The sequence below is a fragment of the Chiroxiphia lanceolata genome, chromosome 4, assembly GCF_009829145.1.
Source record: "Chiroxiphia lanceolata isolate bChiLan1 chromosome 4, bChiLan1.pri, whole genome shotgun sequence".
Lineage (NCBI taxonomy): Eukaryota > Metazoa > Chordata > Aves > Passeriformes > Pipridae > Chiroxiphia > Chiroxiphia lanceolata.
This window is the reverse complement of record NC_045640.1, coordinates 61,566,264-61,585,132: the sequence shown is the minus strand read 5'-3', so window position 1 is coordinate 61,585,132 and position 18,869 is coordinate 61,566,264. Positions and strand designations below refer to the sequence as shown.

At 41.2% G+C, this 18,869-nt stretch overlaps 1 long non-coding RNA gene across 1 annotated transcript; it reads left to right on the top strand.

Moving 5' to 3' along the window:
- Positions 1-3,030: 3,030 nt before the first annotated feature.
- On the top strand, positions 3,031-17,653 carry LOC116785785. The gene is made up of 4 exons (XR_004356726.1): positions 3,031-3,371; positions 12,399-12,569; positions 16,464-16,541; positions 17,616-17,653. It is a non-coding gene; the product is annotated as an uncharacterized LOC116785785 (long non-coding RNA).
- The last annotated feature ends 1,216 nt before the right edge of the window (positions 17,654-18,869 follow it).

Here is an 18,869-nt window from a genome sequence, read left to right as displayed (position 1 = left end):
TTGTTTCAGGTGGCAGTTTTTGAGGTGACCTCATTTGTGTTTGTCTGTTAGATCAAACCCTTATTATTGTCATTACTGCTACTTCTGTCAGGGACTGCTGTTTTCCTTGTCTGTTATACATGAGCTGCCAAGCAAGTAAAATAGAACCTGCAGCTTTGTTTAAATGACAGCTGCTTGAGCAGAAAATGTTTTGCCACTTCTTCGGTATTTGTGTTCTGGTTGCAGGTCTGTTGATGCACTCAAGCCATGGGCCATCATTATTTTCTCGTTTGGTTGCTTCCTTTAAAGTATCGCTAATTTACTAACGAACTCTTAGCAGAAGACAGTTCAATGGCTTAAGCAGGTTCTTTCAAATGCATTTTCCTCTTAAAGCAGAGCATTAAATGAAAATCAGATTTGCCTTCTTTATTGTGTTCGCTTGTGCCTCATGCCTCAGTAGACACAGAAATACCCTTATACAGCTTGTAAAATTTCGCTGTGCCGTGTTTTGGAGTCAACAGCTGTTCAATTAATTGTGCACTTCTGTTCATGCCCTCACAGGCTGGGGAAATGCATTGTCTTCAGAAGGGCTGCTCAGCTTTAGCTGGTAGGCTACAACTCAGTAAACAATTTGGTATTTCCCAAGATAGGGAAGAGCATTTCCAGCTCATTATTTTTAGCTCTGTGGGATTAAGTTGGCTAAAATGCATTAAAATATTGTCATTCAAGTAAACAGGCTTCTTAAAAACGATAGTAAACAAATCTGTTGAGTAGGATGTTGACATATTCCTAGTTTGTAGAGTTGTTAAGTTGCTCTCATGTTAACATTTAAAACCACAGCTACTGCAGAACAGTATAGGAAAATAATATAACTTTATGAGAAAACAATAGCAGGATTAAGTTTGTAGCTGGAAATATGATAAACTGTTATGCAAATTAGTATGGGAGGTAAGGAATAAACTGTTCAAATACATGAACTCATTTCCTATGGAGTCTTACACTTTTCTGTAAGAGTGAAACTTTTCCTCAGGTCCCTGTGTAATAGAATTTGCTGGTGTTTCACAGCTGGAAAAAACAAGTGTGATGAGATCAAGTGATTTACCCAGGACTCTGAAACAGGTCAGTAGGGTATAAGGGTTACAGTTCAATAGTCTTTTTACTCTGAACCCCGTGTATATTTACAGCCATGTTACTTAAGGTTGAAAAAATGCTCTTAGCAAGTTCATGCTCTTAGTGTGACTTATTCCCTTCATATCTAATCTCTCTGTTTTCAGTGACAGGACCCAGTGACCCCTTCTTGACTACTGTTCTGTTGTAATGTCCTGCTTTAAGTAATAAAAAACTTTTCTTTCATATCTAATCTGCCCTCTCCTTTTGTAAATACATTACTTCTTGTTCTGCATGCTTTTCAGTCTTTATGTTCTCCTCATATATGTTGTTTCTATATTAGTGAAATCTGCAGTGTGTTGGCTACTTGTGGCTCTTGAGATTTTTGGGGATGGGAGTTGAGCAAAGCTAAAGAAAACAAACGAACCTTTTTTTTTTTTTTTAACCATATGCAGTTCTCTTCTCAAAGGTTTCTCTCTTAAAATAATGTGGCAAGATTCAATGACTGACTTGCTTTCTACTGGTGTAAACATACTTATTTCCCTTTTATTTTTCCTTCCTTGGAGTGCTCCGTTGCTCCCCCCTTGGATGCACACTCAGTAGGTAACATTATCCATGAGTTAAAATGAGAAACATTTTTACAGAGCTTAGTGTAAGTGTTCCTGCTGGACTAGTCTCAGACATACATAATTTGAGGAATGATTGAACAGAAGTTGATAAAACATTGTATTTAAAGAAAAATCAGTATGTTTATGTTTCCTGGAACTTACGATTTGGACAATCATCAGTTCATGGGTTGTCTAGCAACAGGATTCCTCTTCCAAAAACTAGTTCAGATGTTCCATGGTTATATTCCTTACAGTTTATTTAAAAATAATCCACCCACCTCATGATAGAACATGAACCAAACTTGTGGATTGAGAATAAAAATTTCAAAATTGAAAATTCATAAGCAATTACAGTACATATTTAGAATGGAAGGATGACATACTCTGTCATGGTTCAGCAGGTGAACAAGCAAGGAAAAGGGGAGCTGACACTGATGGCAGTGTGTGGAGAAGGTATGTTATGGAGCAGCAAGAAGAATGTCTATTTTTCTCTTTTCTTTCCTCCCACGGGAGCATAAGAATTATCTTGAATAATTCACTGGCAAGTCACAGAAAATGGTGTGATCCAGAGCGTTTGCTGTGTGAGGCTTACAAAAGTTATAAATTCAATTCCCTTTCGTGTCTTCTAAGGATTTGTATGTTGCATGGGAGCAGTCTGATGTGACACTTGTTGGAACTGGGTGGGTTTGTTTGTGATTTTGGGCTAAGTGGAGAATAGTTAGAAGTTCTTGTAGTTTGAGTAAATGATTGTTTACATGTAAGAAAGAAGTCAAAATTTTCAGTTTTCAGAATGCATGATGAGATTCCTGTCTTTTTCCTTAAAATACTATGGCAAAGTGAGTTCCTGCTGTATGTTACTATGTCTTCAATTTCTCTTTCTTCTCTTCCGCTGGTAGAGTAGCCTAAAAAAGGCTTTACTTACACACCTTTTAACATTACCCAAATATTCATGAAGTTAATCAGGGATTAACACTATTTTTACTTTGTTTCCTCAATTGCAAGTGACTACTACAACCTAAAGATTATAACCTGTTAGAACCCCAAGGCTCTTACAACTTCAGATGGCTGGGCTGGCCTGCACTGTGCAGACTGCAATGGCTGGGGATGTGCAATGTGTGTATAATGAGAAGATGTTCTGTGGACTGCGTGGCTCGTAGCGTTACACGGTCACACGAAAGCAGGTTCCTCTCGGCCCCTGAATCCATGATCCCGTTTGCAGTTCTCTAATTGCCACCAGCAGAAGACAGGAGTAATGTCAGGGGTTTTTTTATGGCCCGTTGCTCGTTGCCTAGCAGCGTTGATCAACAAAAGTACAACCTCTTCTTTTCCTGTAACCTCGGTGAACCCAGGCTTGGACAGAGATCACCAGCAGGGAACAAGGGGTTCTGAAGTCGTGTGAAACTGTTGCTCGGTGTCTGTTAGCAGCGTCTGAGGGAAACCGTCTCTTCTTGACCTCTTCGTTACCTTTGCCCTTTGGTCTTCCTTCTCTCTCTCATCAAATCTTAGAATAAAGCAGGCACCATCCTAGGAAGATGTGGAGGATGAGAAGTTTAGAGACAAGCCAACCATGCTAAGGTGTATCCTGCTGTTTTTCGGGGAAAAAGAGCTGAGCCGATTCCCAGACTGTGGTGTCAGACCCTCCTCTCGTGGAAGGAGAAGCAGACTTCAGCCATCACAGTAAGGTTTATTCTTATTTAGAGAAGCTTTCCAAGTATTTTAGGGTAGGCAAAATAATCCATAGAGGAAAAGGAAATTAGGGTGCTAAGAATTTCCTGGTTTACATCTTTCAGAAGGGATTTCACAAGCTGAACTAGGAGGGTTATTGAATGTGTTTGAAAATGATTAGGGATCTGCACTGAATGTGTGTTTTTTGTCTGATCAAATCTGACAGAGCCTGTAAAATAAGTGCTTGTTTCACCTTAATTGCTTGTTTCACCTTAATTCCAAACTGTACATTGTTAATCTAACTGGACTAAGAGGAATGACTTTTCACACCCCTGCTTGCTGAACAGAGCAAACTGTGTTCACCAAAGCAGGATTTCTTTATTTTGAGCTGTGAATATGGTTTGTCTGTCTTCACTGAACAGCAACTGCTAATATTTGATATCTGCAGGACTCAAAACAAGTAACTGAAGCCATGTTTACATTCTTCTGATTTACAGAAGTAGGGAACATAGGACAAGAGCTACAGATCAAAAACAGTTTCAGTAAAAGTGAAAAAACCCTTTTTGTTGTTTTTAAGTGCCGTGATGTAGCACTTACAACCTGACTGGTTCTTTCTGCATGCAGTGGAAATAGAACCTGAGCAGATTTGAAAATTAATGTTTCAAACTGTAAGTAAATCAAATACTGTTATCCTTTGGTTTTCCTTTTCACTATTAGAATATGGCATTCTCTTATAAGTGAAAAAGTCTTTACTGTGGGACTCTTTGGTGCTGTCATTTCCACATCTGCAACAACTGGGCAGACCATGTCCACTGTACAGCACTAGGACAACTTAAAAGCCACTGAATGCTTTATTTCTGTACCAAGATTATTTTGGTATTTGGATTACTATTCAAGTTATTTTGAATTATCATGAGTTGAAAGTCCTGGTTTCATGTCTTACAAAATGCATGTGGCTTTCAGTTTAGCTGGAAGACGCTGCTCCACACACCCATTTCCACCACGCATAATTCCTTGCTGTGCACTTTCTTATATTAGAAATGCTACTGACCCTCCATGCCCTGAGGTCAGGAAAGGTCAGCATTTGAACACGTGCCTTAGACATGATTGAATAAGGATCCTGGAACACAGGCTGTGGCTGAGTTTTGTCCCATTAGACGAGTCAGTTTTCCATTTTTGGGGTGGTAAATTTCATATGCAATGAAACAGGAAATTTCAGAGGGAAACTGGGGTAATTAAAATAATCCTGTTTGGCCCATTGCCAATTCTTTCACCTTAGAAAACATCGCTGTGGAGACACGCACAGATCCTGTGAATTAGTCTGGTCTGGATAGCTAACATCTAACGTTTTTGAATATTTGAATCTGAAGTGCAAAGACATTTCTGTGGGACAGTTTGAATGCTTTTGGTTTCATAATTTTTCTTTTTTTCTCTCTTGGTTCCTCTTAGAGATTAAGGCTGGACTAAGGGGATCCTCAGGCTAGTGTGGCATTTCCTCATATAGACTGCATGACAAAATCACCCCAGAAGAAGAGATTTTTATAAGAAAGGCTTGTATAAATTATGAAGAAAAAGAATTTTGCATTGAAAAGCTGAAACAGATATTTAAATATTGCGCAAGCTGGATAGAATTAAGGATAGTCTTGGTTTTTGGTTTCTAAATCTAAAAGCCATAACATTTTCTCTCCTCCTGTGCCTAAATCTAGAGTGTTAATAATAAACCACTTTGGCACCGGTAGCAATTTGTTTCTCTCTTTGGCAACGTCTTGGAACACAAACAAAGATAAATCCTGTTATTCTAAAAATTATTCCTCAGCCAGCTTCTGGGTAACTTAATTTTCTAGATGGTTCTTGATGAAGCGGTGGTGGAATCAATTGCTCAGAGATTTTTTTCTATGACGACAGCGGTGTGAGGGCAGTGAGTGTGACCGGGAGCCCGGCTGGGAGGAGCCGCATTCCCGTGCATGGATCTCAGCCGCAGTCCATAGGGCTCAGCCCGTAGGTGCCCTCAGCAGTACCTATAGAGAGCCCTTAGATGGTGCTGTATAGCAGCGCTCGGCCCTTCGGCGCGGTACCTCCGCTGCCTCCGGGATGCCGGTGCCCCGCCTCAGGGCGGGCTGTAAGGCACTGGTAAAAAGGCCTCCTTGGCCTTTCATCCCGCGCTGATCTCGGGCCATGGGTGGAATTTCAACTTTTTTTGATGAAGCATGTGAGTTAAAAAATAAATAAATAAATATCCAAGATGTTGCAGGAATAAGTTTTAGCAGGAAAAGTGGCCATCAGGACCTCTGTGTTCACATCAAGGTGTTCCGCTCAGTCAGAGCTTTCTGCCCAGGAGAGGGAATGCCCCCTTTTGTTTCCTAACACTTATACTCAACCACTAAGTAATGCGTTTTCCTGCCCTTTGTTTTCTGTATATCCATGTATCCATAGTCCAGGTCTAAAATTTTGCCAGAGTTCAGTCTGAAGAACCTGAAAAAGCTGTCTCTGAGCACTGCTAATTAGGATCAGTAAAGGAAATCTGTCAGTAGAGACATATGAAATATTAAAATCAAACATAGATTTCAATAACTGCAATAATTTAATTATTATAAAACTTGAATCATGCCATGCTTGGACACCCATGTCAAATATATTACTATCTGTCTCTAAAACAAAGTGCTTTTTAAATAATAATTAAGGAGTTTTTGAGGGCATTTGAGGATCATCGTGATGGAAGAATAGTGTTGACCCTGGGAACTACCTCCCATGAATATGAGTGCGGTGTTGTGGCTTTCAGGTTAAGTCTTCCATACTCTGAAACTCACTTTATTTCTGAAGAATTAGGGATGCAGATTTAGGAATTTGAGTTGTGCTGTCAATTACAAAGGACTGGAGGAATGGAATTTCCTCCAGCAGGATGGGTTTCAAGCCACAAAGTAAATTTTATTTGGAAGCCGTTGGTGAAATTATTAAAGAGGGTTATTAGACAACTCTCAAATACTCTTGGTATTTAGACTTTTCTTTTGTAGTGAGGCAGGAGAGAACTGAGATGTTGAAAACAAATTGATCTCTGCCCCTCCGAAAAGAGTTATGTGATTGTTTTTTTCTAAGTTGGGAATATAACCTTCCTATAGTTTTACTGTGTGCTTATGCACGTTCCTGTAATTTGTAAATGTTTCCCACCTGTTACTGCAATTTGAGGGGTTCAAGCCTGGGAATATTCTGCCAAAGCAAATGAAATATGCTTATGAAATAATTCATGTTTTCAGAATGACTTCATTTAGTCATGACTTTTATTTACTTAGAGAGAGAGAAAGAGAAAGAGCTGGTGTTGTTACAGTCTCTGCTCTATTTTTTTAATCTCTGTAACTTCCTATAACCCAGCTTTTATTTTTTTCACATTTGAAATGTCCCAGACTGCATCAACTGAGTATCCACTGTGTGTTCCACTTGTCCCAGTAATTCTCATCCTATGGTCTCTGTATGCTGTTATTTTAGGTGTATCCTTTGCCATTATGTGGATTATTAACATTACCCTGAATTCTGCTGCCGTGGAGGTGACAAGAAGTACTGAGATTTTGTTTCTTGTATGTTGAGAAACTCTGTAGCTGAAATCACTGTGACAAGTTAAATGTTACTTGGTGGTGACTTGTAGCCTAAAGCTGGTGGCTGTAAGTTCTCACCTGTGAAAGAGGAATCTTGTAGCTCTGCACAATATGTTCTTCCAGCTGCAGCTGAATTTCTATTGTGTTAAAATCCTTAAGCAGCTGTAGCAATGTGTCACGCTGATCTGGCATTTTGCATCCTCAGAGCTCTGCTCAAATATTTGAACTGAGTAAGGCAGTCCACTGAGCTCAGAGGTAGGTGAGGTGTCACAACAACTGTACAGAAAAAGAAACAGCACCTGGGAGGTTAAAGCAACTTTTCCTCATCATGCAGCAAGTCAATGGTGGAGCTGGAATTACAGCCCAGGAGGTTCCCGGCTCATGCTACACCATGCTGTGGAGAAAGGTCATTTCCCAAAATAGTACAGAAGGTTTGTTATTGATAATAGGGTAACAAAGGGCTCTAGATGTATTAATAGGTCACTATGTGCTGCCCTTAATAATACATAATTTAGCAACCTTGCAAAACGGGCTACATCATATTTTTCTGCAGCAATATCACTTTCACAGTAAGTTTTGTCTGCTACACTCCGGATAGGTATTTTTGTTTTGGCTCTTCTAACACAGCTTTATTTAAAGTAAATAGGGTCATTTAGAGAGTAGGCATAAATAGCCTCCTGATTAGTGCTGTGATCAGTGCCTGTTCCTGGGCCCACAGGCAGCAGCCGGGGCACTCTCCTCTGCCGCTGGGAAGCCACTGAGCAGAGCTCTGCCTGCCCGAGGAGAATACAGAGGTGATGGAGGATTTTGGTGGCAACATTGTCCCTGTGTTGTGTGAGACACAGGCAGTGCTGTCATACCTGAGCACTGCAGGAGCTGAGTTGCAAGTGTGGGAGCCCACAGAGCTGCCAGATTTGGTGATGGTCTTAGGCCTTTCAGGGAGGAAGGCAAACCCAAACCCCACCCAATGGGACAGGGTAGAGGATGCTGAATACTTGTGAAGGGATTTTCATTGAGATATGGTCCCAGCCATTCCTCAAATGACCTTGAGGATAGGATATTTGGTAGTTATTGTTGGATCTTGTAAATTTTTATCTTAATCTGCTTTTTTATAAAATGCTGTTGATCCCCTTTGAACTTTATTACTTCAGCAGTGTACTTAATGAAGATTTCTGTTTCTTCTCAAAATGAATTATTTGAACTGCTAGGTTATTCAGCAAATTCAAACAAATTTATTTTTTTACCGAGCACCTGGATCTGCATCTACAATTGAGAGAGGAACAAAATGGTATTTTGTCTTAGCCAAATCTGAAGAATTGCAGTGAATAATGGTGAAAAGAACAACATTCACAAAGCAAATAGGTATCAAATCAATGTACTCAGCCCCGTTTTGGTTTGAGTTTGGGTGGAGTAAGTGTTTCCAAACAGGTAAATACAAGGGGAAGAAAAGGTGGAAAACAAAATATGTAAGGAAAGTAAAGAAGCAGAGCATGTGTAAGATACAGAAATGGCAAGGGTGCTGTTCTCTCCTCTTTGTTTCTGTGGATATACGTATTTGAATTAAGGAAACAATGGGAGCTTTATGTGCTGCATTTGCTTTTTGATGCATGTTGGTTGAAGTAATCGGATCTGTTGTTGTGGGCATGGGAATGCCAGCTTGGCTCTTACGGTCACAGACTTGTGAACATGACCTTCTGGAGGTCAAAACACTGGAGAGCTTGCTCTGTTTGATTCTCAGAGGTACAGTCATAATAATTATTGCTTTGACAAAACAATGTAGATGTTCCCCATCTAGTTTGTTATTGGTACTGAATTGTGGGATTTTTTTGTGGTTTTGTTGTTGTTGTTGGGTTTTGTTTGTTGGGGTTTTTTTTACTAATTAATCTGTTTAACTATTTTCTAGTGGACTCAGAGTTTTTGAGGTTTGTTTTTTGTTGGGGTTTTTTGTTTTGTTTTGTTTTTTTAAACCACAGTTGAGTTTTCACCAACAAAGTTGACTGATCAGAGATTGAATTGTAAATGTTAGTGTTTGTTGCTTGATCAGACATCCTGTGATCGTTTTTCCTGATGATCAAGTCAGCCAGATACAGTCAAACAGTCCCACATAGGAAAAACTGTGCACTTTCAAGGAGAGAGAGCGAGAAAAAAGTCTCTTGTGATTGATGCCAAATAATTCATGACAAATGCTGATGGCTCCATAATTTCAGCATTGAGTACTGAGTACCTCTGCCTCCCTTACGAGGGGACTCTAGAGAGACCTGAGTAAAACATCCCATAAAAAAAAGAGACAAATGATCCCTTTAGAGAGAGAGAGTCAGTTCATGCTCCTGGGCAGTGCAAAGCTTGAGTTCTTTTGGCAGAAAGGGAGGTTTCAAGGTCTGTGTGGTTTGTATTTTCTGGCATCAGATGGCTTTGTGGTGCCTCTTTTTATGAATCCTGTCCAAGAGTTAGGGAAATAGCTGTCAGTCCTCAACTTTCCTCATCTGTCAAAATGTATAGTATTTTAACACCAAGCGTGACATGAAACAACCCATAGATTTTGTGGTCACTCACCCAGTCTTCTGGACTTACAGCAAAGCAATCACAGCATTGGTGATTAGATTCCCTACTGTGTAAACTTTATGTTCCTGGATAGTTTACATGGGGGTAGTTGTACTTCCTCAGAAATTCTTTATTTGTCTCTAAAACCTCACCAAGACACGGCTATCATGTTGCCTCTATCAAAGATTCAGTCTGAGCTGATTTGAATGTGTGGGGGTTTTTTCCCAGTCTTGAGGAAAAAAGACTTCTTGCGCCACACTGCTCCTCAAAATGCTGCTCACATTACCAGCTGAAATCTGCATCTGCTGTAGGGCTGTTTGGGATCTGTGGGTTGGCTTACTCTGTCTAGGTAGTGGTGATGTTTTTCTGGAGTTAGGAGAGTTCAGACCTCCTTAAAAGTGGACTTCTACTTACAACAGATTTGAGTATTTTTGTGTCTTGCTAGAGAGCCTTATTTTTTTCCTGCTGCTCTGTGGCTTGATCGGGGCAAGCAGCACGCTGTATATCTACCTGCACTTGTTTGGCATTGATGTGGTGCCTTGTGTGTTGTCCTCAGATTTACAGCGAAGGTAAAACGAACAACCACTTGTTACCATCTTTGTTTTACCCTCCTCAATATGTGAAACTGCTTTGTGTTCCTTCAGAAGCATATTGGGCTACTCAGAACCAGGGAGAACGTGCTAAACAAAATGGTGAGCAGAATCCTAAATTGATTGTCTCTGGTCCAGTTCCTTCGAGGTTCTGCACTTCTGATTTGTTTTTGACAAGGGCTTTTTCACTGCTTTGCGATTGGCAAGAACTACTGGGGACATAAAATGTTTTGTAGCTGTAGAAGATATAGGGCTGGAAAAATTAGGAGTCCCAGCTGTTGTGTGAATAACTTCATGGGCATAACTTTTTTTCAAGAGGCTTGTTTGTGGTTAAGTAGTTCAAGGCATTGTGCTCAGTCAGCAAACCTGTTTTCTGTAGCCCAAAATATATTTAAATCCATTTGGACCCTTCCTGCTCCCCCCCACCTCTCTGGGTTTTTTTCCTTGATATCTTTTGTTTACATGGTTTGGCCTTGCTAAAACTATCCATCCCTCAAGATTTCCTTTTGCTCATACTTTAAGATTCTCATGAAGGTGTATCTCTACAATCTTTTTGGCAGTGAACTGTACTGTTTATTGTTCCCCTTTTCTTTACGTCTGTCTGTAGATGGAAAGCTGTTAGAGCTGGTTTGAAATCCATGCTACTTTTAATTACTAAGGGCAAAGTCCCACTTTTGCAAAGCTCTTCTCTTTCGTTTCCTTCCCCTCAGTATCTTTGCATCACTGTCTTCTGGCTTCTGCCTCAGAGGGCAGGCTGCAGTCCTGGCAGTGAGAGGCACCTGACAGGTGCAGTCCTCTTCACCACTGGTAGATAAGGGAAGATGCATTTTTCAGCTGCAGCCAGAAAATGATCCACACTATAATCCTGAGTGTTTCTCTTCAAAAGAAGGTGAACTTCTATCGTGCATCTGACTCGCTGATGCTACAGTATGCAGTCTTTATTTATAGATGTGTGTAAATAAAAATAAATCTTCCTCTGCAGACTGCCAAACTGTATTTCCCAAAAGCTGAAGAAGCTGCAGTCCATTAAATCTGGAGGTGATGACTGAGCCCAAGTCTCTAGAAAAGAGCACCTTTTGTTCAGAAAGATTTTTTTTAATTTGGCTGCTGACATGGGTTGTCTGCTGTTTCTTCCTGCAAGAAAGAAAGAAAATATTGGTTTTATTTTCAATTTGTTAAAAAAGTCACTATACCATGGTATTTAGTGTGCTTGCATTAATTCATGTTTTGAGTTAAAGAAATCATGTATAGTTGAGGGCGTATATGATACATTGGCAGCACAGACAAAACAAGATATGCAGGCAGGGGATGAGGATGGATAATTACTTACAGAACGTGTTCATCTTCTGACATTATTTCTTCATATATATACTTCTGACATCTGCAAGGAGGAGGGTAGATCACTGGAAGCAGGCGCTCTGAGCAGTTGGTGTGGCTGTCTGCTGTTCACCTTTCCAGGATGTGGGCTTGAATTACAGTGCACTCTTTGATCATTATCAGGAGAAAAGAACCATATTTTGAACTGGAAGTACCTTGAGGTTAACTTTCATGCCTTATAAATTAAGAAAAAACACTTCCTTTACTTCAGGGCCAGCCTGTGAGACATGGAGGATGCAATACCTGTTTCCTAGTTAAGCTGCATTATTCTATTTTCTGATGCTGCTCATGTCCAAAACAACCTGCAGGCTCTGTCAGGGCACAGCCATATTGAGCTTGCTGGTGAGAAAGGGTTGGTTTCAGACCTTCCTGCAGGTCTTTGATTAGAGTCTCAAACTCCTGCCTCCCCATTCCTAGGGAGTTTTATTACCAATCTCAGGTCCTCCCTTTAATTAGCCAAAGACTGGATGGCCTCCAGCACACGCTTGATTGTCCATTAGTAAGAGAAACTGCTAATTACCAAGAAAGCCTCAAGATGTATTGGTGTGGGCAGATGATGGTGTGTGGACAGGCTGCTGCCTTATCTTGGGCTGTCTCTGCCCAGCGTCCCAGACTGCCTGCTGGAGCTGAAAAGGGTGAGACTTTCTTCCTCTGCTTAGCAGCAGTCTCTGGCCTGTGTCTGTGGGTAGGAGGTTTTCCACCTTCCTGGGAGATCTTTGAAAGACCTTTGAAAGAGGTGGCAGGGAATCTTTCCTTGAGGGTAGCTTTCTTCATTGGTTGTCCTGTTTGTTGCCAGGAAGGAAGAGTAAACAAGGCTACCATCAGAATGCAAGTTGAATGCTTCCTCAGAATGGTATAAGATTTCAGATTTCACTTGACTAGCAATATTAATTGTGCTATTGGGTGTTGCAGGTGCTTTTCCCTTTTTTTTTTTTTGTTAACAGGAAAGAAGTCTTCAGAAAGTCCCCCTCAGAAAGCCTGTGATGAGAAGATGTGAGGGACTTGGCAGTCTTACTGGGGAAGCAAGATAATTGATCTGAGTTTGTTAGGACATTGCAACTTGTTACAAGTGAGAAACTGGACACAGCCACAGAAAGAATAGAGCAAGAGACAAGGTATGTGCACTTCTGCTGGGGTGGAAGTTCTCTGGCTTTCAGTGTTTGCACAGTAAATTCAATGTCAACACACATACAGACAGGAGATCTCAGAGGAATTAGAGGTAAATAACCTTTCTTTTTGAGGTTTCTACAAAGAGCTGCAGAGCTAAGGGATTTCTTTTGAGTTTTTGGCCTGTCATGAATTGGCAGATGACTTGGGAGGAGGTAGTCCCTGGTCATTTGGCAGTGCCAAGAGCAAGCTTTGAACCGTGCAAGCCTAGGGCAGCTAGGAAACATTCCCACTGGATACTTCAGAGTCCTGGCCTTTCCTTGGCTGCCAGTGATAGTTTTAGGTGATCTTTATTTTCATTTGGTCATTGAAAGTAAAAGTTAGGTGTCTTTGTTCCTCTCTTAGACTAGCCCAGGAAGCTAAAAAAGTTAAATGGGAAACATTTTCTGAACAGCAACATACCCCACCTGTTTTGTTTTGGCTCTCTAAATGTGGAGGATTCTTGAAGTATCTACCACCAAATGAGAGCTTGGATCTTGACAAGCTATTGATTAGGTGACAAAAAACTAATGACAACACTTATGTGACTTGTGCTGCCAATTGCAAATATAAAAGTTGAGGAACTGGCTTGTTACAGTGACAGAATCAAAAATCCTGATGGAAAATGTCCAGTTTCTACAGATTGCTTAAGAAAAACTCTCTGTGTACGGGAATTTGGGAACCAAATCCAAGGGCAGTCGGTTAAAAATTGGGCAGTAGTGCTTATTGTCAGGAGCCACAAATTCTGCTCCAGAGGAAATTCCTGTGTCTTTTAAAGCTTGTCTGTGACAGCAAAACATTCTGCTGGAAGAAAACCTCTGAGAAATCCCAATTTATGGATTTTTATTTTTTTTTTTTAAATTATTCTTTCTCCTGAAGTTTAGTCAGTAGCATTTACCCTGAGAGCAGGATACTGGTTGGAACTGAGAAATTAATGGGTTCATCTAGCAGGGTCAACCCTTTTATCAGTCGTGGAGGTGAACTGTGAGCAGAATGAGCTTTTCATGTAAGTGGAGAGGGCCAGAGGAGGATGACAGTGATGTTCACAAGTATGGAGTGGCCTCTGCTTGTGGTGAGAGCAGAGTGGGACCATCTGGCTCAAGGCACCCATAAAATAGCTTGGGGAAGGCTAATCAGGAGCTGTGTTTGCAGTGCAAGCACTGTGTGGTAATTTTGTGTATGACTGCAGCAAACAAAGTACTTCTTACATACTGGGTTTATGTGTATTTTGTGGAACAACAAGGTGCTGAAGATATGAGTAGTTTTAAAGACCAGAGTTGGTGACAACAACTCAGTCCTGCCTCTGTATCATCAAGTACTTATGTCTTGTGCAGTCTCGTTAGGGGTACGTCAGATGTGATTACTATGGCAGCAGCAAAGGGAACTTAATTAACCAAATAGCTCTTAGAAGAAAACATGATTGGATGCTTTTTTCCCTATTTAATTCCTTGTTACACAAGTTGAGCTGAGCACAGGGGTTGGCTCACTGTCGTAAAGCAGAGCTGCTGCAACCAAGTTAAAGCAGGTACTTGGAAGAGCTTTAGACGGTAGGTACACACATGTAGATGTGTACAATAAACTTTTGCAGGGCACGTGGCATTGCTTTCCTGTTAAAATTGGATGTGAATTAAACTTTAATATGCAGTTATTAGCTTTAATAGACTATCCACAGGAAAGTAACAATGTGACAACGGGGAAGACCATCAGCCTGGTTGAATAGGGAGCTTTTGCTGGAACTTGGGGAGGGAAAAAAAAGAATTTATGACCTTTGGAAGATGGGGCAGACGACTCAGAAAAGGGTACAAGGGTGTTGTTAAGTCATGTAGAGAGAAAATTAGAAAGGTGAAAGCTCAGCTAGAACTCAATCTGGCCACTGCTGTGAAATATAATAAAAAATGTTTTTATAAATATGTTAACAACAAAAGGAGATCCAAGGAAAATCTCCATCCTTTATTGGATGAGGAGGGGAACATTGTAACCAAGAATGAGGAAAATGCTGAGGTACTTGATGCCTTCTTTGCCTGAGTCCTCAACAGAAAGACTGGTTATCCCCAGGGCAGCCACCTCCTGAGCTGGTAGAGCGGGATGGGGAGCAGAATAGACCCCCTGCAATCCAGAAAGGGGGTCTTAAGACATTCCAGTCTTAGATTTAGTTACCTGCTGTGCCACTTAGACACTCACAGGTCTACGGGACTAGATGGGATTCATCCAAGGGTTCTGAGGGAGCTGGTGGAAGAGCTCACCAAGCCACTCTCACTGCAGGAAAGATACTGAGGTGCTGGAGCATGTCCAGAGAAGGGCAATGGGACTGGGAAAAGGTCTGGAGGGTAAGTCCTATGAGGAGCAGCTGAGGGACCTGAGGTTGTTTAGTTTGGAGAAAAGGAAGCTCAGGGGAGCCCTTATTGCTCTCTACAACTACCTGAAAGGTAGTTCCATCCCTGGAAGTGTTCAAGAAACGACTGGACGTGGCACTTATTGCTATGGTTTAGTTGATGTGGTGGTGTTTGGTCAATGGTTGGACTTGATCTTGGAGGTCTTTTCCAACCTTAATGATTCTATGAAATACGTTTATCCATAAAATGTGATGCCCCAATTTTGGGAAGTGTTTAAATGTACTCTTAATTATATTTTCCTGTTTTGAGTGGCCGGAGGACTGAACTTCTTGGCTCTGTCTATCTTAGAGAAATCTGTCACTTTGAGTAAGAATAAAACTTGACTGGTAAAAATGCAATCTTAGCACAGTATCACCATATAACTGGATCTTATTTATTTTTAATTGACATGTCAACTTAAAAGATGCAGTGCATATTTTTAAATCACATTGACATTATATTTAGATTTTTTCATTAACTTCTAGGTACGCAGTCCCATTAAAAGTAGGTAGCTATAAGTATAAAAACATGAAGTCTTAATGCTCCCTTACTAAATATTCAGGGTGCAAATGGGCATTGCTCTGGTAACACCTGTGAATAGAGCTATTCTGGTACATTTTAAAAGTGTCACTGGAATGAGTGACAGCCACCAATGTATGCATATTATTTCAGAATCATACCGATGATAGGAGCTCTCTTGCAACTGTTTCTCTTTACTTATTTAAATTTTTTCTCAGTTTCAGGAAGAAAAAATTATGTGATTTTATTGCTAAAACAACTACTGCTTCTAACTGTGATGGAATGCAATTGTACACTGTGTACTGAAAGTCTAGATATCAGAAAAGTTTTGATCCCTGCACTCAAGCAGTACAAGACACGTATAGTTTGTCATAATTTATTTTGCTGCTTCTATCAAGAAATTCTGCATTATACTCCTCAGAGGGTTTTAGAGAAGTTAGTCCTACAAGGAAGCCAAATGACTTTTTGCTTTCTTCTCAAGGAGCACTTGCTCTCAGTCCCCAGGCAAGCTCTGTGTGCATGACACTACAGAGGGTGAGCTGTGTGATGGTGTGGAGGTGCCTTTCCTGAGAAGGGGCTAGACCAGGCTCATGTGATTATTTGTGGCAATGTGCTTAAGGAGGCAGTGAGAGCAAACCAGGGAAAACATGCTCCTATTCCTTCTTGCAGTCCTGCAATTTATGGCTCCACAGTCCTACTCAACTATGTGTGAGCACATTAGTTACAGCTTTGACCCTCCCAACTGGCTTCCCGTTAAATCTGTTAAAAAACAAATTCTTCGGTCTGGCGTGTGAATGAACATTCCAGTCTTAAATAACAGGGAAAGAATCAAGAAACAATCTGATGGTTTTTTGACCAGCCAGAAAGTGAGGTCTATTTTTGGTTTTGGTCACTTTTGGCTGTGCTGCAAACATTGGCAGGAAGGTCTAGGGGCTCAGTGAGAGAGCATTTTTCTCTTCTTTATTTAAACAGGCACCTTCCCAGAAGAGTAACAATCCAAAGTTTACACTTCCAGTGAAATGCTGCCTGAGAAGTGCTGGATATAAAAAGGTATGTGATAGAAAGTAGAGGTCTGAAAAGTAAAGTAGAGCAGAACTAAGTGCAAACAGCAGAGGATAGTACAGGAACTTGAAGTCTTTTTTCATTAGCTGGGTTTTTTTTGTTTTGGTTTTTTTTTTTCTTTCAGAGTTTTGCCATATGTTGCATTTTAATCATGGTTAAGGGGAAGGGAAATGAAACAATTAAAAAAAAAACAAAACAAAACAAAGCAAAGCCACCTCCTAGCATGGAAAGCCCTCTCCCATTTTAAAGTAGGGAAATAGGCTGCAGGGGCTTCCACAGGCCACAAAAAAAGGTGCCAGACTATCACTTTGTGCTCTTCTACTGTGAAATTGTTGGGGTTTTTGGGGGGTTGTTTTGTTTTCCTTTTCTTTTAAACTTAATGAAACATTTCCAGTTGGTCTGTTCCCCCCACCCCTGCTACTGCTCAACTCCAGCTCTAAGTTACCTTTTCCTTTTTTTTTCTTCTTTTCTATTTTAAAATGGTCAGTCATACATGTAAATCTGCCCGGTTGGTCAAAGACAGCTGTTGTGCACATGTGGAAGCCCAGCAGCTGCATTTCTGATGTACTGCCTGGTATCTGGCAACTGGATGGCTTCCTAGGCTACATAGTGTTACATTCCCAAGGGCTGTGCAAGGAGCCCAACAGCCAAGTAGAACTCTGGTGTAACCTGTTAACTCAGCCTGGGTCTGCCAAGGCATGTGTGCCGTCTGAGTTCATCCTGACTGGCCTGATGCCAGCAATGCCCTACTCCAGCTGGTGCACTCATCCAGGGAAACAGACAGCAGGCTGCTCCTTGCATCCCTTCACCAGCATTTTAGGGCAAAGATTTTTAAAAGCCCTTAGTGGATTTGTGTTCGGTCAAGACAAGTCGCCTTGAAGACTCTTCATGGGGCATGGGACGCTAAACCCAACACCCATCCCTTTTCTGGGGGCTCCTGCTGGATCCTCAGGCCTTGGCTGCCACGTGTTCAAGGCTAGCTGTCACTTCAGGGATTTTTTAAGTGCCTCTCTGGGAGTTACTAAAACTTTGGTGCAAAAGACGATGCCTTTTCCCTTGCAGGCGCCTCGAGTGCCTCTGTGATGACACACCAATTGCTGCAGCTCCACAGACACCGCAGAGGCTGGCAGACCTCCGGGTAGGAGTGATTGCACTGGTGTTTTATTAGCTCTCAGAAAATATATAGCAGGGAAGAGGCCGAGCAGGCTCCTGCACCGTCTGCCTGAGCTCTGACCCTTTGGGCAAGAGGCGAGATTGCTTTTACAGCCAGCACTTAACCTTGCCGCTGAGACTTGTCAACAAGGAGGCCAATTAGCAGCAGATATGATGGTGGGTGATATAATGGAGATGTCTGTCTGTTAGGAGCGTAACTGATGTGCTTTTAACACAATGTGTATCTTAAAACATGGCTCTGCATAAATGATGGCATCCCCTCTACTGTAGAAAATCCCTCTACAGTGAAGTGTTACAGAAAATTGTAGGATCATTACTTTGGTTTTTTTTTTTCCCCTCAAAGTCCCTCTTAAGCCTTGTTCTGCTGGGCCTGTGATGGCTATGGCATGTGTACAATTGTAAGAAATAATTCTGCTTGGAAAACATGTCAATTTTAAGTTAATTACTTTTTGAAAACATATATGACATATTAAAAATCTACGTAGATTCAGAATGAAAACAGAGCACTTCTTTTCCTGAAAGGATCAGTGCCACCTGAGATGTTTTCTGTAATCACATTTGTATATTGGTATATGTATCAGAAAAGACAGACTAAGGGAGAGTTAATTGATTAAAATCATGCAGGTCTACAAGCATGTTACAGCCACCTGCTGCAAAGGACAGTGGCTCTTTATGTCACATCAGCATGTGACACTAGTACCCCTATTTGGGTGTATGTAGGGATTTTCTGTCAGATTATGAAGCTGGAGAGGCTGATTGCAGGTGGATGGTTTATGTTTTGGTTGAGATTGGGCCTGAGCTTTTAAGCAAAAGTTTATCATAAGACTCTAGGGCTGGAGCTACAACAAGATTTGCACTTAACTGCTCGCTGACTACTTAGGCAGTCAGGATAATTCAGTCAGATAATTCACCCCCTTTGCAGCTTAAGTAATTCTGCTGTCTGGTTTTGGTGATTTTGAACTTAATTAAACAATTAAGCCACTTCTTCATAGAATCATAGAATGGTTTGGGTTGGAAGGGACCTTAGAGATCCAGTTCCAACCCCACTGCCATGGGCAGAGACACCTTCCACTAGACCAGGTTCCTCAGAGCCCATCCAGCTTGACCTTGAACACTTCCAAGGATGGGGCATCCACAGCTGTT